The sequence below is a fragment of the Salvelinus fontinalis genome, chromosome 4 (genome assembly GCF_029448725.1).
Source record: "Salvelinus fontinalis isolate EN_2023a chromosome 4, ASM2944872v1, whole genome shotgun sequence".
In the NCBI taxonomy this organism is placed as follows: Eukaryota; Metazoa; Chordata; class Actinopteri; order Salmoniformes; family Salmonidae; genus Salvelinus; species Salvelinus fontinalis.
This window is the reverse complement of record NC_074668.1, coordinates 83777386-83801709: the sequence shown is the minus strand read 5'-3', so window position 1 is coordinate 83801709 and position 24324 is coordinate 83777386. Positions and strand designations below refer to the sequence as shown.

The 24324-nt window shown below is 47.8% G+C and overlaps 1 protein-coding gene across 1 annotated transcript in view; it reads left to right on the top strand.

Annotated features, from left to right (window-relative positions):
* The window catches only part of glceb (glucuronic acid epimerase b), a gene marked incomplete in the record, with an annotated part of 90814 nt that overhangs the window by 23650 nt on the left and 42840 nt on the right, over positions 1-24324 (top strand). The window contains 1 exon segment of the mRNA XM_055921706.1: positions 14163-14272.

Sequence of the window (24324 nt, the reverse complement as noted above, 5' to 3'; positions counted from 1 at the left end):
GGCCGACGCCTCTGCCCTCCTCCCTTTCACAGGCCAATATCTCTCCGTCCTCCTCTCTCTGGCCGACGCCTCTCCGTCCTCCTCTCTCTGGCCGACGCCTCTCCGTCCTCCTCTCTCTGGCCGACGCCTCTCCGTCCTCCTCTCTCTGGCCGACGCCTCTCCGTCCTCCTCTCTCTGGCCGACGCCTCTCCGTCCTCCTCTCTCTGGCCGACGCCTCTCCGTCCTCCTCTCTCTGGCCGACGCCTCTCCGTCCTCCTCTCTCTGGCCGACGCCTCTCCGTCCTCCTCTCTCTGGCCGACGCCTCTCCGTCCTCCTCTCTCTGGCCGACGCCTCTCCGTCCTCCTCTCTCTGGCCGACGCCTCTCCGTCCTCCTCTCTCTGGCCGACGCCTCTCCGTCCTCCTCTCTCTGGCCGACGCCTCTCCGTCCTCCTCTCTCTGGCCGACGCCTCTCCGTCCTCCTCTCTCTGGCCGACGCCTCTCCGTCCTCCTCTCTCTGGCCGACGCCTCTCCGTCCTCCTCTCTCTGGCCGACGCCTCTCCGTCCTCCTCTCTCTGGCCGACGCCTCTCCGTCCTCCTCTCTCTGGCCGACGCCTCTCCGTCCTCCTCTCTCTGGCCGACGCCTCTCCGTCCTCCTCTCTCTGGCCGACGCCTCTCCGTCCTCCTCTCTCTGGCCGACGCCTCTCCGTCCTCCTCTCTCTGGCCGACGCCTCTCCGTCCTCCTCTCTCTGGCCGACGCCTCTCCGTCCTCCTCTCTCTGGCCGACGCCTCTCCGTCCTCCTCTCTCTGGCCGACGCCTCTCCGTCCTCCTCTCTCTGGCCGACGCCTCTCCGTCCTCCTCTCTCTGGCCGACGCCTCTCCGTCCTCCTCTCTCTGGCCGACGCCTCTCCGTCCTCCTCTCTCTGGCCGACGCCTCTCCGTCCTCCTCTCTCTGGCCGACGCCTCTCCGTCCTCCTCTCTCTGGCCGACGCCTCTCCGTCCTCCTCTCTCTGGCCGACGCCTCTCCGTCCTCCTCTCTCTGGCCGACGCCTCTCCGTCCTCCTCTCTCTGGCCGACGCCTCTCCGTCCTCCTCTCTCTGGCCGACGCCTCTCCGTCCTCCTCTCTCTGGCCGACGCCTCTCCGTCCTCCTCTCAAGGGTAGAATATAGGGTGGAGTGCTCGGTTAGGAATGCAATAGGACATCTATTTGTGGTATTTGGCATGCCTTGGTAGAAGTAGCGTGTAGCCTACAGTAGTTGATTCTGATATGGGCCCCAACATGCCACGCTGTAGTTGAAGGCTTGTATTAGGAGGTTACTGTCTGGGAGATGGCCCTCAGTATTACATTCTGGCCTCACACTGGAGATCAGTGTCAAGCAGTGTGTCTCAGATCTATTGAAAGAGAATGAGAAATGTCCTGAAACCCCTCCTGGTGTCCCACTTCCCACTCTCTCTTCCTCTCCCTCTGGCAGTATGTGTTTCACTCTTTCTCCCACCACTTCTCTCTCTCTGAATCACAACTGTTGATATTGAAAAGCCTTTGATTGAGGAATAATAACATGTGCCAGGATAAGATGGGCAAAAAATAATCCTCCTCCTCTTTTGGAAGCCCTTAATTCCCTGCCTTTTTATTGGTTGGCTCTGTCATATCAGCAAGCCTTCGAAGAGATGGAGCGATATCATCGAAAAGCTTTTTGAAGCCCCCACTCTCTTTTCAAGTCCTTTTGATTTTCACAGGCTTAACTGTTTAATATTCCAAACTAGTTGGTGGCCTTTTCAGAAAACCAACAAGGTGCTGAGGATGTGAGCCTTGTCTTTATGCGGAGGCAGCTGGACTCAGCCTCTCAGACACTGGGGTCGCAATGCTTCTAGAAAGCTCTGTCGCTCTCCTCAGACAGCACCGCGGCCTGACGCCCTTTAGACGCTCACGTCATTGTCCTCCAGTCTTGTCTTTATAAGTGTCCCTAGAAGTGCCCCCCCCCCCCCCCCCCCCCCCCTCTTAGTGCAGGAGGAGGGACACGTTTAGCTAAGACTCCGTCGACCATTGACACTTCGTCTGGATTCAGAGCTGTGAGCTTTTGCAAACAGGTGTGTGTGTGTGTAGACAGTTTAGGACCTGTATCCTACTTGTTTATCTTCTATTTCAAGATGGGTTTTCTGAGTTCATCCAGGATATGAACACTCAGTCTTCAGAGCCGACACTCTGGGAGGCTCTGACCTCTAGGGCTGTTTATGCAGCTCTGTCAAACTGTGTCCAGCTTTTATTTACTCTCATCTCAGCTGGCTGCAACCTGCCCACCCTGCCTTTCTCTCCTGCTTGTTTGTTTGGCGCCAGAGAGCCCAGCCAGAGTGGTACTTCCAGAAGCTGCAGTCTGGGCTCCCCTGTCGCCCACTGCCTCCCTAGAGCCTGTGTTGGTTTTATCGCCTCTGCCTGCCACTTCTCACTAATCTGACTTTTAACCCCACATTAGCGGGGTTGACATTTTGTGAGTAAATGGGAAACAGTGAAGGATCCCTACTCTCCTGTCATCGTCATAACAGTATGGCGGGGGGGGGGGGGGGGGTTGTTGGTTTGTCTAAAATAGATCAATGACTTGTGATGCTGCCAGCGGGATATTGTGACAGGGACAGGATGTACTACTCACAGTAAGACACCAGCTGAGAAAGGGATGGAGGAGTAGAGAAGGACAGAGAAACTGTAGAAAACGGCTGCTTCGATCGGGGTGGAATCCACGGAGGAGACGGAGAACCATGGCAGAGCCACATTCGTGGGAGAGAGGACCACCAAATGATATGCAAAGCCTGGGTAAAAACTCTGAGGAATATACTGACTATATTCCTGAGCGCTTGTGACAGCCACGACGCATCTCCTCAGCGTGTGACGCAGGGCCCCTGAAACCCTCTTTGTTCACTAAATCCACTGTGAAGATTCCGCTCATGTTTGGGGATTTGAGGATGGGGGGGATGGAGCAGGATATTAGGGGTGTGTAGTTCTGCAGTAGCCATCTCAGGATTTAGGGCTTAATTATCCCCATCAACCAGGGTTATTGTGTTGGCTTGATACTCCCAATGTGCTTCTAGAGACTACTGAAAAGAATCCTGTCAGCTGTGGTAAAAATAGAAGCTGCGTTGCTGTATGCAAACCAAATTGGAGACCTAAGTCTTTATAATGTCTCCGTTTCCCACCCATGTGTAGTTGTCTTGCATATTCTAATCTAAATATTGCTTTGTGATGTTGTATTTGCCGGTCCGCATTAAGATGTTCTTGGTCCATCTGATTTTTCGAGCAGCATTTCTGACAGACTGTTATAAATCAGAAATGAGAGAGATTCCATTTGCCTTTCAAGTGTGCATCTATTATTTAACCTGCAATATTTTATGCAGAATGGAAATTAGCCTGGTAAGAGGCACTTTCTTTTCCATCTTCATCGGATGCCAGATTAAATATTGTGTAGTTCAGTTTTCCAGCTCTCTCTATGCTCATTTAGAATTCAGCTTTGTTGCCTCAGCCTTTGAAGTGTTGTCAGGGAAGCAGCTTGTGATCTTCATATACATTAGTGTTGAGTCTGACATGGTGTACAGACTCATGCCTTCCTAGTATTTGTTTACACAAACATACAGGCAGCCACACTGTATTATTCGAACGAATCAAGGAACTCTAAAGGCGTCCGCATGCTTCCCCCAGCCAAAACAGTTGGGATGAGTTTGAATAGATTATGAGGACATTTTGGGACGTGTTTGTTTTAGACTTGGGTAAGGTTTGTGTTTGGTTGTTCACATTATTTTCTGGAGACGACGACGTTGGTAGCTGAAGTCTACGCCCCTTTGTTGCTGATTGGTCAGCAGTAGGGATTCTTCACTAAAGTCTTTGTTGTCATTCAATGAGAGATGACTCGTTTTCATGCAATTTTTGGGGGGGAGAAATACCGCACCAAACATCTAAATGTAAAGTTGCGTGACTTTAAGATTTTCTCGTCAAAAACGTCAATTACAGATTTCCTGTTATCTTAGATTAACTCTGACTATTTTGAGGAAGTGTGTACTCGCTACAGCATCTCAAATTAGCCAAACAGTACTATTTCAGATTTCTTTCTTGTTTTTCAGGAGGTCTTTTTAAGGGAGTATGCGAGCACACTGGTGAGCCGCCAGCCGAACTTAAACCTTAATTGCGTTACAAGGTTTTAGCTCAGTCTTTCCTTCCCTGATACAGGAAGCAGACCCTGGAATACTTTGCTTTGATTCATTCTTTCGACGTTCCACAGTAAATGTCATAGATCTGTCTTCGTGCTGTATGTGTAATTTCTCAGCTGTTTTTCTTTTTGCGTTTCTGTGAAAATGACAGCCAAATCACTTGAAATGGGAAGGTGTGCAATGAAGGGAGTGTTCATTCCTTCAGAATATGTGATGGACTCCTGTCACTGAAGAGTCTACTGACGCGCTAGAACTTCTGTTTAGATCTTCAGCTCAACCCACTCTGGGATCTATGTTCTGAATCAGAACTGAGCTGGCTGTGTGACTGACCCACTCTGGGATCTATGTTCTGAATCAGAACTGAGCTGGCTGTGTGACTGGTTGACTTGGGGATCTATGTTCTGAATCAGAACTGAGCTGGCTGTATGACTGACCCACTCTGGGATCTATGTTCTGAATCAGAACTGAGCTGGCTGTGTGACTGGTTGACTCAGGGATCTGTGTTCTGAATCAGAACTGAGCTGGCTGTGTGACTGGTTGACTCATGGATCTATGTTCTGAATCAGAACTGAGCTGGCTGTATGACTGACCCACTCTGGGATCTGTGTTCTGAATCAGAACTGAGCTGGCTGTGTGACTGGTTGACTCAGGGATCTATGTTCTGAATCAGAACTGAGCTGGCTGTGTGACTGGTTGACTCAGGGATCTATGTTCTGAATCAGAACTGAGCTGGCTGTATGACTGGTTGACTCTGGGATCTATGTTCTGAATCAGAACTGAGCTGGCTGTGTGACTGACTGACTCTGGGATCTTCATTCTGAATCAGATTTGAGCTGTGTGTGTGTGTGTGTGTGTGTGTGTGTGGTCTCAGGAAGCAGATATATCGCTGTCATGTTGGCTCTTTGTTTCACCTACTCAGGTTTCCTGGACACTGCTCTGTGTATCAGATGGCCAATGATGCCTGCCACTGTTAATGTCCATGGCTTGATTAGTTAATGATTAGCCAGCTATCAAGACCATGAGTGTTATGACTGCAGAGCAGATGGACCATCACAGGCCCACACACACCCTGAGTAGAAGTCCTGATGGATGCTCGCTCGGAGCGCCAGGAAAGAAGGAGTGTCTGGAATTTACAATGCAGTAACATCATACTTAGGCCTGCAGTGTGAACGAGGCTTGAATGTCTAAATTAGTTTTAGAATACTGACTGTCCAAACCGGAAGTTAGAAGTTACCAAATAGGATTTGTATGTGTTCAGACAGCAGTCATTAGCTCACATGGCCAAGCTAGTTGTCATAGTAATGCCGGGTGTGTGTGCAGTCGTGTAGGCTATGAAGGTGGTTTGAAATCTGGCTTGAAATAACAGTCCATGTGCTTTTTTGGCCGTAGGTTCAGACTAGGAAAACTAACAGATTAGAATCAGAGAAGCAATTTTTTGGTATTTGAGTCACTTCAAACTGCCAATGTGAACACTTAATGTGAGGATCCTTAACGTAATAGACCCCCCCCTCTTTACACCATGTACAAAGTGAAGGGTAGGTTAGAGCCTGGTTGAGTCATTGCATGTGTGCAAGGTGTCAACCCCCTGCTTTGTAGTGTTAGATGAAAGGACACTTGATGAAGGCTATGATAAGTGTCACGGTAAAGATTACAGTCCAGAGATGTGCTAAGCTACCTCTCTGCAGGAACTGAGATCCCTGGATCATGTTGAACAACCATTCTGCTTCTTAAACATTACACATCCCAAGGCTTAGGAATGGTTTGTTAAGAAGGCTTGCATGCCTTTTTTCTCACCTCTGTGTGTGAGGAAATGGCCGTATGTGGCCTGACTGAGGTTGGGCCTGGCTGTGTCCAGATGTTCATTCCTGTGGGAAAGACGAGGGACACGTCTAGAGGGAGAGTGCCACGTTGGTGCCTGGAGAGAGGGGGAGTGACGCACAACAAACACCCGCTTTCTGCCCAGGGAGTCGGAGGACTGAGCCGCTCTCTGCCCAGGGAGTCGGAGGACTGAGCCGCTCTCTGCCCAGGGAGTCGGAGGACTGAGCCGCTCTCTGCCCAGGGAGTCGGAGGACTGAGCCGCTCTCTGCCCAGGGAGTCGGAGGACTGAGCCGCTCTCTGCCCAGGGAGTCGGAGGACTGAGCCGCTCTCTGCCCAGGGAGTCGGAGGACTGAGCCGCTCTCTGCCCAGGGAGTCGGAGGACTGAGCCGCTCTCTGCCCAGGGAGTCGGAGGACTGAGCCGCTCTCTGCCCAGGGAGTCGGAGGACTGAGCCGCTCTCTGCCCAGGGAGTCGGAGGACTGAGCCGCTTTCTGTGTAGTTTACTTAAATTAAAATGAGTTATCTCCTTGCTTCTTGGCTACGATTACAGCTGTCTAGCCCTGTAGGAGTAGAGATTTCCATATTGCTGTGGATTATTGATTTGACCATCTTGCTTGCCAACATGTTTTCTGAATTCAAAGGGATTGAATAAAAAATAACTATTATCCCTATTTATAAAATGGAGTACCCATGGTTTTAAGGAAATAGCCATTTTTAAATTGCCCTCGTTGAGTGCAGAATAGTTAGGTTTTTTGGCTAACGGTGCATGTAAGTACTATTTGTCTAATCGTAGCCACTTGGAAGACCACTGCTCTGTTATCCTACTTCATTTCAGGTGACTATCTTGAGGCAGTGTTAAGCTGGCCACTAATACCCTGCCTCTAGTGCCTCTCCTCTAGTATCTTGAGGCAGTGTTAAGCTGGCCACTCATACCCTGCCTCTAGTGCCTCTCCTCTAGTATCTTGAGGCAGTGTTAAGCTGGCCACTCATACCCTGCCTCTAGTGCCTCTCCTCTAGTATCTTGAGGCAGTGTTAAGCTGGCCACTAATACCCTGCCTCTAGTGCCTCTCCTCTAGTATCTTGAGGCAGTGTTCAGCTGGCCACTCATACCCTGCCTCTAGTGCCTCTCCTCTAGTATCTTGAGGCAGTGTTAAGCTGGCCACTAATACCCTGCCTCTCCTCTAGTATCTTGAGGCAGTGTTCAGCTGGCCACTCATACCCTGCCTCTAGTGCCTCTCCTCTAGTATCTTGAGGCAGTGTTCAGCTGGCCACTCATACCCTGCCTCTAGTGCCTCCTTCAGTCTAACAGGGTTTTGAGGTTCCCTGTTGCAATGTGGGTCAAAAAAGAAGCATAGTGGTTTATCATGCCTATCATCTTCAAGGTGGCCATGGGGAGTTGTATTTGATATTAGTAGCATCTCTAAATGGCCTTCACCACCCAGACCTGTCCAACCAGGCCTTCAACACATGACCTGTCCAACCAGGCCTTCAGCACATGACCTGTCCAACCAGGCCTTCAGCACATGACCTGTCCAACCAGGCCTTCAACACATGACCTGTCCAACCAGGCCTTCACCACCCAGACCTGTCCAACCAGGCCTTCAACACAAGACCTGTCAAACCAGGCCTTCACCACCCAGACCTGTCCAACCAGGCCTTCAACACATGACCTGTCCAACCAGGCCTTCAATACATGACCTGTCCAACCAGGCCTTCAACACATGACCTGTCCAACCAGGCCTTCAACACATGACCTGTCCAACCAGGCCTTCAACACATGACCTGTCCAACCAGGCCTTCAACACATGACCTGTCCAACCAGGCCTTCAACACATGACCTGTCCAACCAGGCCTTCAACACATGACCTGTCCAACCAGGCCTTCAACACATGACCTGTCCAACCAGGCCTTCAACACATGACCTGTCCAACCAGGCCTTCAACACATGACCTGTCCAACCAGGCCTTCAACACATGACCTGTCCAACCAGGCCTTCAACACATGACCTGTCCAACCAGGCCTTCAACACATGACCTGTCCAACCAGGCCTTCAACACATGACCTGTCCAACCAGGCCTTCAACACATGACCTGTCCAACCAGGCCTTCAACACATGACCTGTCCAACCAGGCCTTCAACACATGACCTGTCCAACCAGGCCTTCAACACATGACCTGTCCAACCAGGCCTTCAACACATGACCTGTCCAACCAGGCCTTCAACACATGACCTGTCCAACCAGGCCTTCAACACATGACCTGTCCAACCAGGCCTTCAACACATGACCTGTCCAACCAGGCCTTCAACACATGACCTGTCCAACCAGGCCTTCAACACATGACCTGTCCAACCAGGCCTTCAACACATGACCTGTCCAACCAGGCCTTCAACACATGACCTGTCCAACCAGGCCTTCAACACATGACCTGTCCAACCAGGCCTTCAACACATGACCTGTCCAACCAGGCCTTCAACACATGACCTGTCCAACCAGGCCTTCAACACATGACCTGTCCAACCAGGCCTTCAACACATGACCTGTCCAACCAGGCCTTCAACACATGACCTGTCCAACCAGGCCTTCAACACATGACCTGTCCAACCAGGCCTTCAACACATGACCTGTCCAACCAGGCCTTCAACACATGACCTGTCCAACCAGGCCTTCAACACATGACCTGTCCAACCAGGCCTTCAACACATGACCTGTCCAACCAGGCCTTCAACACATGACCTGTCCAACCAGGCCTTCAACACATGACCTGTCCAGCCAGGCCTTCAACACATGACCTGTCCAGCCAGGCCTTCAACACATGACCTGTCCAGCCAGGCCTTCAACACATGACCTGTCCAGCCAGGCCTTCAACACATGACCTGTCCAACCAGGCCTTCAACACATGACCTGTCCAACCAGGTCTTCAACACATGACCTGTCCAACCAGGCCTTCAACACATGACCTGTCCAACCAGGCCTTCAACACATGACCTGTCCAACCAGGCCTTCAACACATGACCTGTCCAACCAGGCCTTCAACACATGACCTGTCCAACCAGGCCTTCAACACATGACCTGTCCAACCAGGCCTTCAACACATGACCTGTCCAACCAGGCCTTCAACACATGACCTGTCCAACCAGGCCTTCAACACATGACCTGTCCAACCAGGCCTTCAACACATGACCTGTCCAACCAGGCCTTCAACACATGACCTGTCCAACCAGGCCTTCAACACATGACCTGTCCAACCAGGCCTTCAACACATGACCTGTCCAACCAGGCCTTCAACACATGACCTGTCCAACCAGGCCTTCAACACATGACCTGTCCAACCAGGCCTTCAACACATGACCTGTCCAACCAGGCCTTCAACACATGACCTGTCCAGCCAGGCCTTCAACACATGACCTGTCCAGCCAGGCCTTCAACACATGACCTGTCCAACCAGGCCTTCAACACATGACCTGTCCAACCAGGCCTTCAACACATGACCTGTCCAACCAGGCCTTCAACACATGACCTGTCCAACCAGGCCTTCACCACCCAGACCTGTCCAACCAGGCCTTCAACACATGACCTGTCCAACCAGGCCTTCACCACCCAGACCTGTCCAACCAGGCTTTCACCACCCAGACCTGTCCAACCAGGCCTTCACCACCCAGACCTGTCCAACCAGGCCTTCAACACATGATTGTGCATGATAGTACAGCATTGTGCTGTTTAATTACCAAGACAGATTTAGCTTCTGTATTAAACCAGCACTAAATGCATGGAGATATAATTTAGAATTACGAGTCATATGATTTAGAATCACAAGGTATATTTGCGACAGTCAAGACTTCAACAGCCTCTTGGCCCAGATTTTTTGTGTGTGATTTTTGTCTTCTATAGCCTCCATGGTGTGTCAGTACCTGCTCTGGTCCGATGGCTAGATCAATAGATCAAATGCAATTAAATATTATAATTTGGGGTAATTCTACGAAAAATCCTGCCACACAGCTCGGCCCCAATCAAACATCCACCTTCCTTCTCCACCCCATCTTAACCTTGACTGAAGATTCTCTCTTTGTTCTTCAAGCATCCGCTCCACTATGTAACACCGTGCCCACACCAGGGCTTGTATGTTACCAGCTGTTATAAACTTTCTAATACCTGATTAGAGTGCTTTGTCGATAAGCCCGTTTTGATAAAAGATTGATCGTCTCTCTTTGCGCGGTGATTTAACACCGTCTTTTATTTAACAGCCCTTTCCGCCTCCGCTGTAGGAACGTTATAGGGGCGCGATTAATTGCAGGGTGAAGTATCCCTGTCACTTTCTACACATTGCTCATGATGGATTGGCAGTACATTAATGACCTAGTGGTTGAGACGCCTGTAAATTCATCATGGTTGCAATTACAAATATGTGTTTGTTTCCTCCGCATCATTTATGGGTCATTCAGAGCCTTAAGTCATTGGCTATTGATGTAAGACAATCATTTACCCCTGGTCAAAAAGCATTACGGCAATCATTTTGCTTTCCCTCAAAACGTGTGACTGAAAAGGCTGTGGAAGAGCGATCAAACATTACGCCTGTTAATGGATTGTGTTTTAACCTCCAACAAAGGGAAAGTGCAGCGTGATCTGATTATTGCATGATCAATTCTCCTGTAAAAAGGCCAACATTAACGTCATTCACCCTGCCAATCTTGAAGTGTGGTGTTGAACTTTGTAACAAACCCTGTGGTGAACAATTAGATATTATCGTCTGATTTGACAAATTACTATTAATAGGCTAAATTAATATTAATATTAATATTAATTAATAGGCTAAATGCCCGGGCACAGTCAGTAGTACTGATTTCAGTAAGACGGAAGATGGACGTCAATACTCATTGGATTAGGATAGCCTCAGCATGAGGATCATGTTATAAATATCCTGCTAAATTCTCATGCTCTGGTGAAAGCTGATCTCGCTAAGATTACCCATAGCCTGTTATTCCAAAGATTGTGTCGCCTGAACGTTTTAATCGCAACATGTTTATGACCCACATTTTGAATACAATTTGTATCAGTTCCACTGGTTGCTGCTGTGAACCAACATCCTACCAATTTTGGCTCTAATCTTGTCCACCAAACGGTACAGGATTAGCCAAAGAGGGTGTTTTTAAGTGATTTACAATGAATCATTTGTATTTGATGCAGCACAGTTTGGGCACATTTGACCTTTGCTGAATAGGCCTCTGAATAGAGGAGAACATGGAGCTTCAATATTCCAGATTTATATTTAACCAGTGAACTCCACCTCCATGGAGTCTGCCTTTCATGTTGAACTTTCATGGTATGGATACATATGTCTGAGTGACCTTTATGTTCTCTTCAAATAGATCTCATTCTGTCTGATATTTCTAAGCCTTTTTGTCCAATGAACATCAATGAGAGGCCAGAGGATGAGGCTGGCTGTTTGATTGGCCTAATTTGATTGTAGAGATGTAATCCATGCATGTTTCTTTTAAGAGACTCATCACAGCCTTTCATCCCTATCAGCACTGTACTAGAAGACTCTCCTTTCCCACAGACACATTTCTCTCTGGCCATGTTTGCCCAGGAGTTGTCTGATCTCCCGATGTAGGCCTGATGATGGCAGACACTGATAGAGCCCTGTCTTGGTCTGTGAATGCTTGATGTTCCCTGTCAGTGGTCCAAGTCCTAAATGTCTGCCGCCCACTGTGCTGGACGGAGTCGAGCTAACACACACAACATTCTCTGCTCTACAGTCCTTGTAGTTGTCTCCCTTGGTTGTTAGGGCGTTATGCTTTCATGTTGTTAGGGACAATTTTTGAAACAACCAAAGATGTCTGCCTGGTAACTCATCCAAAATGTTAACCTTATTAGAATGTGATCATATGTTTTACATTTTACATTTAAGTCATTTAGCAGACGCTCTTATCCAGAGCGACTTACAAGTACATACATTCATACTTTTTTTTTAAATAAGCCGTAACTTATTTCCTGGAGTTTTAGACCTATATTTAGTAAGTCATCATCGGTAGGTAGTCACTATTAGGGATGTGACAAACAAACATTTTCTTAATGTTGAAAAAACTAAAAACAATAAGCTCCTGAGTGGCGCAGCGGTCTAAGGCACTGCATCTCAGTGCATGAAACGTCACTATAGTACCTGGTTTGAATCCAGGCTGTATCACATCCGGCTTTGATTGAGAGCCCCATAGGGCGGCGCACAATTGGCCCAGCGTCGTCAGGGTTTGGCTGGAGTAGTCCGTCATTGTAAATAATACTTTGGTAACTGACTTGACTAGTTAAATACAAATGTTATAAAATTCACAATGCAGCTGCGCTGTTGCCAGGAATGTTGTGTCTCAGGGTCTTTCAGATGGTTCAGCAGGAATGTTGTGTCTCAGGGTCTTTCAGATGGTTCAGCAGGAATGTTGTGTCTCAGGGTCTTTCAGATGGTTGAGCAGGAATGTTGTGTTTCAGGGTCTTTCAGATGGTTCAGCAGGAATGTTGTGTCTCAGGGTCTTTCAGATGGTTCAGCAGGAATGTTGTGTCTCAGGGTCTTTCAGATGGTTCAGCAGGAATGTTGTGTCTCAGGGTCTTTCAGATGGTTCAGCGGGAATGTTGTGTTTCAGGGTGCTTTCAGATGGTTCAGCGGGAATGTTGTGTTTCAGGGTGCTTTCAGATGGTTCAGCAGGAATGTTGTGTCTCAGGGTCTTTCAGATGGTTCAGCAGGAATCTTGTGTTTCAGGGTCTTTCAGATGGTTCAGCAGGAATCTTGTGTTTCAGGGTCTTTCAGATGGTTCAGCAGGAATGTTGTGTCTCAGGGTCTTTCAGATGGTTCAGCAGGAATGTTGTGTTTCAGGGTCTTTCAGATGGTTCAGCAGGAATGTTGTGTCTCAGGGTCTTTCAGATGGTTCAGCAGGAATGTTGTGTCTCAGGGTCTTTCAGATGGTTCAGCAGGAATGTTGTGTCTCAGGGTCTTTCAGATGGTTCAGCAGGAATGTTGTGTCTCAGGGTCTTTCAGATGGTTCAGCAGGAATGTTGTGTCTCAGGGTCTTTCAGATGGTTCAGCAGGAATGTTGTGTTTCAGGGTCTTTCAGATGGTTCAGCAGGAATGTTGTGTCAGGGTCTTTCAGATGGTTCAGCAGGAATGTTGTGTCAGGGTCTTTCAGATGGTTCAGCAGGAATGTTGTGTTTCAGGGTCCTTTTCAGATGGTTCAGCGGGAATGTTGTGTTTCAGGGTCCTTTTCAGATGGTTCACCGGGAATGTTGTGTTTCGGGGTCCTTTTCAGATGGTTCAGCGGGAATGTTGTGTGTCGGGGTCCTTTTCAGATGGTTCACCGGGAATGTTGTGTGTCGGGGTCCTTTTCAGATGGTTCAGCGGGAATGTTGTGTGTCAGGGTCCTTTTCAGATGGTTCACCGGGAATGTTGTGTTTCAGGGTCCTTTTCAGATGGTTCAGCGGGAATGTTGTGTTTCAGGGTCCGTTTCAGGTGGTTCAGCGGGAATGTTGTGTTTCAGGGTCCTTTTCAGGTGGTTTGGGTCTCAGAGTCTTTTCAGGTTTCAGGGTCTTTTCAGATGGTTCAGCATTGAACCTGTACTACCATTACTGTACTTCAGTTCCACCTCACATAATCAGCATTTCCTTCTCAACTACACTACCGTTCAAAAGTTTGGGGTCACTTAGAAATGTCCTCGTGCTTTTCTTTCCAATTTTTTTTTGGGGGGGGTCCATTTTTAAAATAACATGTATTGATCAGAAATACAGTGTGGACATTTTTAATGTTGTAAATGACAATTGTAGCTGGAAACGGCAGATTTTCTATGGAATATCTACATAGGCGTACGGAGGCCAATTATCAGCAACCATCAGTCCTGTGTTCCAATGGCATGTTGTGTTAGCTAATCCAAGTGTTTTATTTTAAAAGGCTAATTGATCATTAGAAAACCCTTTTGCAATTATGTTAGCACAGCTGAAAACTGTTCTGATTTAAAGAAGCAATTAAACTTGCCTTTAGACTAGTTGAGAATCTGGAGCATCAGCATTTGAAGAAGTTGAGCCTCATGCTCAAACGCTCTTAGTTCTTGTGGAAATTGACCCACTATGCTGTTTACTTTCTGCATACTGCGTACTGGGATTTGTCGTAATGTTAGTCTGCAAGTCAATATGATGTTTTTGTTGCAGTTGGTGAGGAGTCGGCCGGTGAGGTAGATGGCCAGATGAATTAGATCCAGGGGAAGCCGTGGCCGTGGACATGACTGATCTGTTGGCTGTTTTCTGGTGAATGGATCAGGGTGAGTACCTGCAGTGCCTTCAAAGTATTCATACCCCTTGACTTATTCCACATGTTACAGCTTGATTTTCAAAATGTATTTTTCTCCTCACCCATCTACACACTACCCCATAATGACAGAGCAAACATGATTTTAGAAAATTACAGAAATAGCTCATTTACATAAGTATTCACACCCCTGTGTCAATACATGTTAGAATCCCCTTTGAGTCTTTCTGGGTAAGTCTATAAGAGCTTTCCACACGTGGATTGTGCAACATTTGCCCATTTAAAAAAAAATAATAATATTTTCATAATTCTCCAAGTTCTGTCAAGTAAGTTGTTCATTATTACTAGACAACCATTTTTAGGTCTTGACATATATATTTTCATGCAGATTTAGGTCAAACCTGTTACTCAGCCAACACCCCAGTGTAGATTTGGCCTTCTGTTTTAGGTTATTGTCCTGCTGAAAGGTTAATTCATTTCCCAGTGTCTGGTGGAAAGCAGACTGAACCAGGTTTTCCTCTAGGATTTTGCTTGTGCTTAGCTTTATTCCATTTTTTAAAATAGAAACCTCCCTAGTCCTTGCCAATGACCAGCATACCTATGATGCAGGCACCACCTGCTTGAAAATATGAAGAGTGGTACTCAGTAATGTGTAGTGTTGGGTTTGCTCCAAACATCACGCTTTGTATTCAGGAAAGCAAGTTCATTTCTTTGCCACATTTCTAGTAGTTTTACTTTAGTGCCTTGTTGGAAACAGGATGCATGTTATGGAATATTTTTATTCTGTACAGGCTTCCTTTTCACTCGGTCAATTAGGTTAGTATTGTGGAGTAACTACAATGTTGATCCATCCTCAGTTTTCTCCTGTCACAGCCATTCAAATCTGTAGCTGTTTTAAAGTCACCATTGCCCTCATGGTGAAATCCCTGAGCGGTTTCCTTCCTCTCCGACGGCTGAGTTTCGAAGGGAGTCTATCTTTGTAGTGACTGGGTGTATTGATACACTATCCAAGTGTCATTAATAACTTCTCCATTCTCAAAGGGATATATTCAATGCCCTTCTTGGTCAAGCATTGGAAAACCTCCCTGGTCTTTGTGGTTGAATTTGTGTTAGAAATTCACTGCGCGACTGAGGGACCTTACAAATATGTGTATGTGTGGGGTACAGAGATGAGGTAGTCATTAAACAATCATGTTAGACACTATTGCACACAGTGAGTCCATGCAACTAATGTGACTCATTAAGCAAGTGTTTACTCCTGAACTTATTTATGCCTGCCATTAAAGGGGATGAATACTTATTGACTCAAGACATTTCAGCTTTTCATTTTGTATTAATTTGTAAACATTTCTAAAAACATAATTCCACATTTTATAGGGTATTGTGTGTAGACCAGCGACACAATCTAATTTGAATCCGTTTTAAATTCAGGCTCTACCACAAATGTGTAAAGTCAACAGGTGTGAAATACTTTCCGAGAACTCTGTACATGTCATTTTTCAAAAGTAACTTACTTTGGAACCATAGAACTGTGTTAATGCTGACCCAATCTGACCTGATCTTAATTGAGTAAGCAGAGCTGTGACGGATTTCCCTAAACCCAAACCGTATCAAGTTGATAGCAAAAGGAAAGGAGAAGTCTTTGAACGTGCTCTGGATTCATTAGCCTGTATCAGGCTGGTAATTGGAAGTCTGCATGGAGCGAGAGCACGGGACTTGGGTAGATTCACAGACGCTGATCAAAGCTGTATCTCCTACAGCCCCACGGGTTGCTTTATTTATGCCACCTCTTCATGCAAATGACTCGCCCGGAGGGGATATGTCACATGTTCAAGGTCCCAATATCTGTAACCCTGCTATGTCATGAGGTTTTAACCATGTAAGCCTCAGTGTGAAAGGATACCATGCCCTGCTCCGTCCCTAAATCATATTCTGTTCTGCTGCTGCAGAGGCTACTTGTTGTTGTGCACTGCTTCTAAATGATGTGCAAAGGTCACAGTAATGGCATTGAAGGGTGGTTATTTTTCTATCGTCTCTTCTCCAGTTGATTAGGAGCATGTTTAATCCCCCCTGTAGGTCTCTAATATTGTACGCTTTTTGGTAATAGCCTTCCTAATCCCTGGACTAGCGATGAGTTGGACCGAGGCATTCACTTCAAAGCAATTTCCTCCATTCTCTGCCTGCTCTGAGAGAGATAAACAACGTTTCATTGTGCAGCACTAATGTGAAATTATTACTTTGTTGGCCACATCGAAGTTAATTTGTTAGCTCAGTGTGTTTGTTATGGTGATTCAACAGACGGAATGTAATAGAGAGAAGAAGCCCAGTGGAGTGCAGGGCCAATGGCAGGTAAGAAAGACCGGGTGCTTAAGTCTTGTGTTATCAAGGCACAGACGGGAAACACCGGCTGGCCGGTACAGACCTGCCTCTGCTAAAATCGGCAGAACACATCTTTACTCAATTATATAGGCCCAGCTTTAGAGGGTAAATCCTACGTGTAGATAGCCTTACCCGACTACGTGTGTAGATGAGATCTCAGCCTTACCTGGCCTTGAAACAGGCATCGTTTTTTCAATTCAAATTTGTACTTTCATTTTTTTTTACATTTGTAAACGCCCATACGAATCTTTGGGTCGTTAGAGGTCTGAAGAATATCATCTTGGGGTTGGAGTTCTCACACAGTAAACTCTTTTAAAACCTGTATTAATACACATTCTCACAGGGTTAGACTAGAATAGCCTATATGCTATTCTGTTTTCCACTACAAACATCTGGATCTGAGTTTTGATTTGAATAAGACTCTTACTGTAGTCCAATGTGAGGTCTGCTGGGCGCTGTTGGAGTGGCCAGGGCATCCACACCCATGAATGATTAACAAGGCTGGAGTCCAGCAGGCTATTGAGCTGCTGGAAGTCCTGCTACTCCCCTGAGAGGCCTGGTCAGATGGTAAATGGAGACGCACACTACTCTGGGAAAACTGGCCATCTGGTTTTTAGAGCTTCTGCTTTGACAAATCTCTTTGTTTTTTTTTCTAAACTTCTTGAAATATGTGTTGAAATATGACTAACATGTTATAATGGTGAACGTAGCTCACCACTGACTCTGTTGGTGAATCCCTTTGCACTCTGATTCATTATTTCACAAGGTGGAGTTGCAGGATGCTCTCCTTCTCTGCAGGATGATCTATATCCAGTCAGTCAGAGACATAACCTTTCCACCCAGAGGACTGGCATCCTTTAGTGAAGAACGCACCAGATTTGCTTTCGTGTGCCAATGTCTGACTGGGCGACGGAGCAGGTGTTTTGGGCAGAATGTGTACTCATTGCTAACAGAAGATGTGTTTTAATATGTGATGAAGGGCTAGCTCCCTCCCTCTGCACCCCCCCCCCCCCCCCCCCCCCCCTCCTTCTCTACTCCTCTGAGATCCAACTCGCTGTGACGGTGTGTTCTTACGCCCAGGCAGCAGCAGGCATCTGAAGACTTGAAAGGGCATGTGTAGGGGTGTTACCACGATTACAGAACAGACATTTGAATATGTTGTGGATGGTACATGCACTGTGGTGCATATTAATACTCTGTCATCAGTGTGACTTATTCAAGCTGAGCTGTGGTCGCTTCCTTTGTGTTGAGGCACCACCAAGGGAGAATTTGGCCTCAACCTTGGTAGTGATGCTGTCAACGCCTAAATGTTAGTGAGTGAGTCATGCATTAACTGATGAAGAGGAGTGAGACGACCTACAGTGGAGCACATTTGTGGGAGGCGTGTTTGTCTTTTCTAACGAGCTGCCTCACACACACACACGCCGACACACACACGGACACCCTTCTCGTCTCCGACACAATAGGAGTTAACAGGCCCCTGAGCTCCAGCCAGCCAGAGCTTATTATTTACAGCAGTCTGAGCCCCTGCCTGAATTCACCCAGAGACCACTGAAAATGTCATGAGTGTGTAGTTGGGTCTGGAACACCTGGCTGCACAAACACCGGGACTTCTGCTCCGATACCTCCCCAAGGGCAGCTCACCGGCGCTGGAGCGTTATCGCAATGATGGCTGTTTGCTGTTTTCTGCTGGAAAATAAATCTGAGGGATAAGAACAAGTCTGCCCATCCCCGGGCTCTGCTGCTACAGTGGGCTGCCCATCCCCGGGCTCTGCTGCTACAGTGGCCTGCCCATCCCCGGGCTCTGCTGCTACAGTGGGCTGCCCATTCCCGGGCTCTGCTGCTACAGTGGGCTGCTGCTACAGTGGGCTGCCCATCCCCGGGCTCTGCTGCTACAGTGGGCTGCCCATCCCCGGGCTCTGCTGCTACAGTGGGCTGCCCATCCCCGGGCTCTGCTGCTACAGTGGGCTGCCCATCCCCGGGCTCTGCTGCTACAGTGGCCTGCCCATCCCCGGGCTCTGCTGCTACAGTGGGCTGCCCATTCCCGGGCTCTGCTGCTACAGTGGGCTGCTGCTACAGTGGGCTGCCCATCCCCGGGCTCTGCTGCTACAGTGGGCTGCCCATCCCCGGGCTCTGCTGCTACAGTGGGCTGCCCATCCCCGGGCTCTGCTGCTACAGTGGGCTGCCCATCCCCGGGCTCTGCTGCTACAGTGGGCTGCCCATCCCCGGGCTCTGCTGCTACAGTGGGCTGCCCATCCCCGGGCTCTGCTGCTACAGTGGGCTGCCCATCCCCGGGCTCTGCTGCTACAGTGGTCGGCCCATCCCCGGGCTCTGCTGGTACAGTGGTCGGCCCATCCCCGGGCTCTGCTGGTACAGTGGTCGGCCCATCCCCGGGCTCTGCTGCTACAGTGGTCGGCCCATCCCCGGGCTCTGCTGCTACAGTGGTCGGCCCATCCCCGGGCTCTGCTGCTACAGTGGTCGGCCCATCCCCGGGCTCTGCTGCTACAGTGGTCGGCCCATCCCCGGGCTCTGCTGGTACAGTGGTCGGCCCATCCCCGGGCTCTGCTGGTACAGTGGTCGGCCCATCCCCGGGCTCTGCTGCTACAGTGGTCGGCCCATCCCCGGGCTCTGCTGCTACAGTGGTCGGCCCATCCCCGGGCTCTGCTGCTACAGTGGTCGGCCCATCCCCGGGCTCTGCTGCTACAGTGGTCGGCCCATCCCCGGGCTCTGCTGCTACAGTGGTCGGCCCATCCCCGGGCTCTGCTGCTACAGTGGGCTGCCCATCCCCGGGCTCTGCTGCTACAGTGGTCGGCCCATCCCCGGGCTCTGCTGCTACAGTGGGCTGCCATGTCATGAAGGGTTTATTCTGCTCTGGAACCAGCTGGGAGATAAGCAGGTAGCTAGAGAAAGTCTAGAACTTCCAGAGGACTGCCATTAAAAAGAAAAGGTCTGCTGGCATTAGAATATTGTTTTTCCCCTCTTGGTATTCATACACACTTGATATAGCCTAAGCATACCAATGAAAACATACTTTTAGGTGCTTGTGAGGTTCCAATATTGTTACAGTGCTGAATAATCATCACTAGCACCCTTTGTGTACTGCAGATGGTGGTTTTGATATGGCGGCAAAGGTCGTAGGACATGAATGCTTTTGCCTAAATGACGCTATACCTTTGTATTGAGAGATAATGACAGGAAACCTAAACCCTGCAGGATGTGCTTCCTCCTCCTTCTCCTCCATGTTATCAGTAAAACAACACAAACCCTCTGCTCACATTAGAAGAACAATGTTAGGCCCACTTGTTTTGCTCTTTCCGCGCTCTCTTCATTATAAACTCAACTTGTAGTAGGAGATTGGCTTTAGCAGGCGTACTTTAACTAAGTAGCCAATCCAACCACCCCCTTTTCTGTTTTCTTGCTGTTGTGTGAAGGGTTAAAGTATTTCCCCCCCCCTTTTTTTTACATGCACATCAAACTAACTGGCCAGCTGGTATGTTGGCAGTCTGACGTTCCAAGGCAGAATGAGATACTCTTGAGCACGGTGTATCCTGGGTAGTTGTGAAGCAGCTGTTATTGCATCCAGAGATTTCTGACACGTTAACAATGCAGCGCAGCTGCTGCCAGCATTCACCCTATGAGCAAACGCCTGTCATCGGAGCTCGCCTATGAGTGATGTCAGAGATGACCGGAGAAGCTGCGAGGAGACCTCCCTCCTCATGGCTTCTGTGTTTACAGTCCCGAGACCTCGATCACAAAGATACTTCTCAACACGTAAACCCCTTCAACATATCGATTGACCTCTGCTCCAACCAGCCAAGGTTAGACATGGACGGTTGGAGCAGAGATCAATCAACATGTTGAAGGGGTCCATGTCTAACCTTGGCCGGTTGGAGCAGAGGTCAATCAACATGTTCATGTCTAACCTTGGACGGTTGGAGCAGAGGTCAATCAACATGTTCATGTCTAACCTTGGACGGTTGGAGCAGAGGTCAATCAACATGTTGAAGGGGTCCATGTCTAACCTTGGATGGTTGGAGCAGAGGTCAATCAACATGTTGAAGGGGTCCATGTCTAACCTTGGATGGTTGGAGCAGAGGTCAATCAACATGTTGAAGGGGTCCAAGGTTAGACATACTATTATGTCTCTGTTGGTCTTCAAGGACTGTTTGTAAGTATTGACATAGCTCATGTTGCCTAGAAGCAATGCATTGTATTTCAACCATCTTTTGGACTGAGATGATTTTCAGGTCTTGGCAAGCCTGGCATGCACCTGCCTCTGATCTATTCCTGGGACTTAAATGGCCTGAAGAGTTGGACGGTATATCTGATGATAGTTTTGTCAAGCTCGCCGTAGTCGTCTAACCCCACCTGGCTGGGCAGGTTGGGCCCAATATGGCATGTCGTCCCAACCCCTTGGAAGCCAACAAAACGCCACATGTAGTCCTACATCATCAGCATGCTAGCAGCAGCAGCTGCCCTCTTCATTTTGTCTCAACATTGATGCCCAGTCAGTGTTATAAAAAAACTCTGAGTGGAAGGGTTCTGACAACCATAAGGTGACCGGAGCCAAACCATCCACTCAGAGCAGAGGCCACTAAACCTGAAAGCAGTTCTTTCAGACTTCACAGTCCCTAGTGCCAGGGCCAGCCTTCCTCCTCCCACCCCTGAGGGCCATTATCTGGACAGCATCTAAAGACAATGTAGCCCCTATGCTCCCAGGGGCCAGGTTGCCAAGGCTGGGGTGGAGGCCAAGGGCAGTGGATGTTCTCACATTACTGAGAACCCCCCCCCCCCCCCCCTTATCAGGGCTAAAGGCTAGGCTGTTTTAAGCTCAGCAGTATGCTTAGCAGCATTTCAATGGAGTCCTTCCTTTCCTCCTGTGTCTCGTCCCTCCCCCTTGGCCCCCTGGGAAGGCCATGCATCACCAGGATCAGTACGGGGAGTGGGCGTGAACTCTGGCCAGAGTGCCGTGTCGACAGAGGAATTCTTAAAGCATACTGAGAGGGCATTTGGTCATGTGTGCTGGCTACAGATTGATGCGCTCATTTTAAACGCAGGTCCCATGCCGCTGTGTCAAATTTAAGTATCTTTCAATTTTCCGAAGCAGGACATTGGCGCATTTAAGCTGAAAAGCTCCACCCCCCCCACAATCTGTCAGGCATGGAGGGTTTTTATCCTCAACAGCCTTGTACTCCGTATCCGGGTTGTCGTCTGTTGTTTTGGAGTACTTTCCCTCTAAGTCTGTAGTTCAAATCGTGGATATTACCAGAGGGATTACATCTGTGCAACACATCCGTAGTCAAGCTGATTGCCCTTGGATTACACAGAGGCCCATCCATATCTCATGCACTTAAGTGGATTTGGGCCGAAATGATCCATGAAAACACTGCTACTGTCTAGTCCACTAGATATAGCCTAATGGTGTTGTCTGAGCTGTAGTTTAGTTGTACATAATAAATAGGTTACATTCACAAGTGAATTGAAAGATGCTACAGGTTTTTATTGAAATGGCTTTTTCCAGAACCTCTAGGAGATCCGTTTTAACAGTCTGATCATATGAATCACAAGAGATGTGGATTCATGAAAGGTGGTGAAAGAACATGAATGAATAACAAGCCATGCAAAATAAGTTCAAGATTTATCCTTGCCCACTTGTCTAGTCACTATGGTCTTGTCCTTGTTTAGGCAGGCTGATTGGCTGGACTCAGTGAAGTCTCAGTGAAGCCTAGTGGTATAGCCAGTAGCCATGCCACTGACTGAGCTCTGCCTGCAGCACACCACCTAATAAGATCCAATTATTTATAGTCAGGCCCTGACAAGATGGAGACAGTCTGCTTATCTTTCACTGTGCAGTCCCCAGGCTTCCTCCCAGAGTTCTCATCGTTGTCAGAGCTCCCAGCAGCCCAATCATTCATCTCTCCACTATGCTGACTTTTCTCCAAATATCAATGATACTTTTCATACAGCAATATTTTACATATGCAGAGGTCTGCCAAAGCAGATTTTTCACATGACATGACACTTAAAGTTGGTAACTGCAAGTGCAGAGTTCACTTTTACCCTCCAGCAGTTGATACTTGGAGAGAACCATGTGTAGACTATTTTCCAAATGGAAGTGCTCTCTATTATTGGAAAGTGTGTTTCTAACCCACCCCATACAGCTCCTGTTTGCAGCAGCTATTGTTAGAACACGATCACATGATCTCCAGGGTTTATATTGTGAGCTGGGTTACTAACACCAGGCTGTGTTTAAATGTATTCAGCACCAGTCAAAAGTTAGGACACACCTACTCAAGGGTTTTTCTTTATTTTTACTATTTTCTACATTGTAGAAATACTAGTGAAGACATCAAAACTATGAAATAACACATATGGAATCATGGCGTAACCAAAAGAGTGTTCAACAAATCAAAATATATTTGAGATAGCCACCCTTTGCCTTGATGACAGTTTTGCGTACTCTTGGCATTCTCTCAACCAGCTTCACCTGGAATGCTTTCCCACCTGCTGAGCACTTGTTGGCTGCTTTTCCTTCACTCTGCAGGCCAGGTCATCTGGTGCAGCACTCCATCAATCTTATTCTTGGTCAAATAGCCCTTGCACAGCCTGGAGGTGTGTTTTGGATCATTGTCCTTTTGAAAAACAAAAGATAGTCCCACTAAGCGCAAACCAAATGGGATGGTGTATCGCTGCAGAATGCTGTGGTAGCCTTGCTGGTTAAGTGTGCCTTGAATTCTAAATAAATCACTGATAGTGTCACAGCAAGTGGGAACCACACATGTGGAGATCATCCGTTTACCTACTCTACATCTCATGAAGACTTGGCGATTTGGAAGAAAAAATATTGTTTTCTTGGCCCAAGAAATTCTCTTCTTATTGGTGTCCTTTTAGTAGTGGTTTCTTTGCAGCATTTTGACCATGAAGGCCTGATTCACGCAGTCATGTTGAGATGTCTGTTGAACTCTGTGACGCATTTATTTGGGCTGCAATTTCTGAAGTTGGTAACTAATGAATTTATCCTCTGCAGCAGAGGTAACTCTGGGTCTTTCCTGTGGCCAGATGGTTTTTGCGACTGACCTTGAAGAAACTTTCAAAGGTCTTAATGTTCCGCATTGACTGACCTTCATGTCTTAAAGTAATGATGGACTGTCGTTTCCCTTTGCCAAGAACAGCTCAAATAAGCATAGTATGGACTTGGTCTTTTACCAAATAGGGCTATCTTCTGTATACCACCCCTACCTTGTCGCAACACAACTGATTGGCTCAAACGCATTAAGAAAATAAATTGGGTACACCTGTTAATTGAAATGCATTCCAGGTGACTACCTCATGAAGCTGTTTGACAATGCCAAGTGTGCAAAGCTGTCATCAAGGCAAAGGGTGGCTACTTTGAAGAATATCAAATATATTTTTTATTTGTTTAACACTTTTTTGGGGGGGGGTACTACATGTGTTATTTCATAGTTTTGATGTCTTCACTATTATTCTACAATGTAGGGGGGGAAAATAATTTAAAAAATAAAAACCCTGTGTCCAAACTTTTGACTGGTACTGTGTATGTTTCCATTATTTCCGCCTAACCCTACCTCCCCTAACCCTACCACCCTAACCCGACCACCCTAACCCGACCACCCTAACCCGACCACCCTAACCCGACCACCCTAACCCGACCACCCTAACCCGACC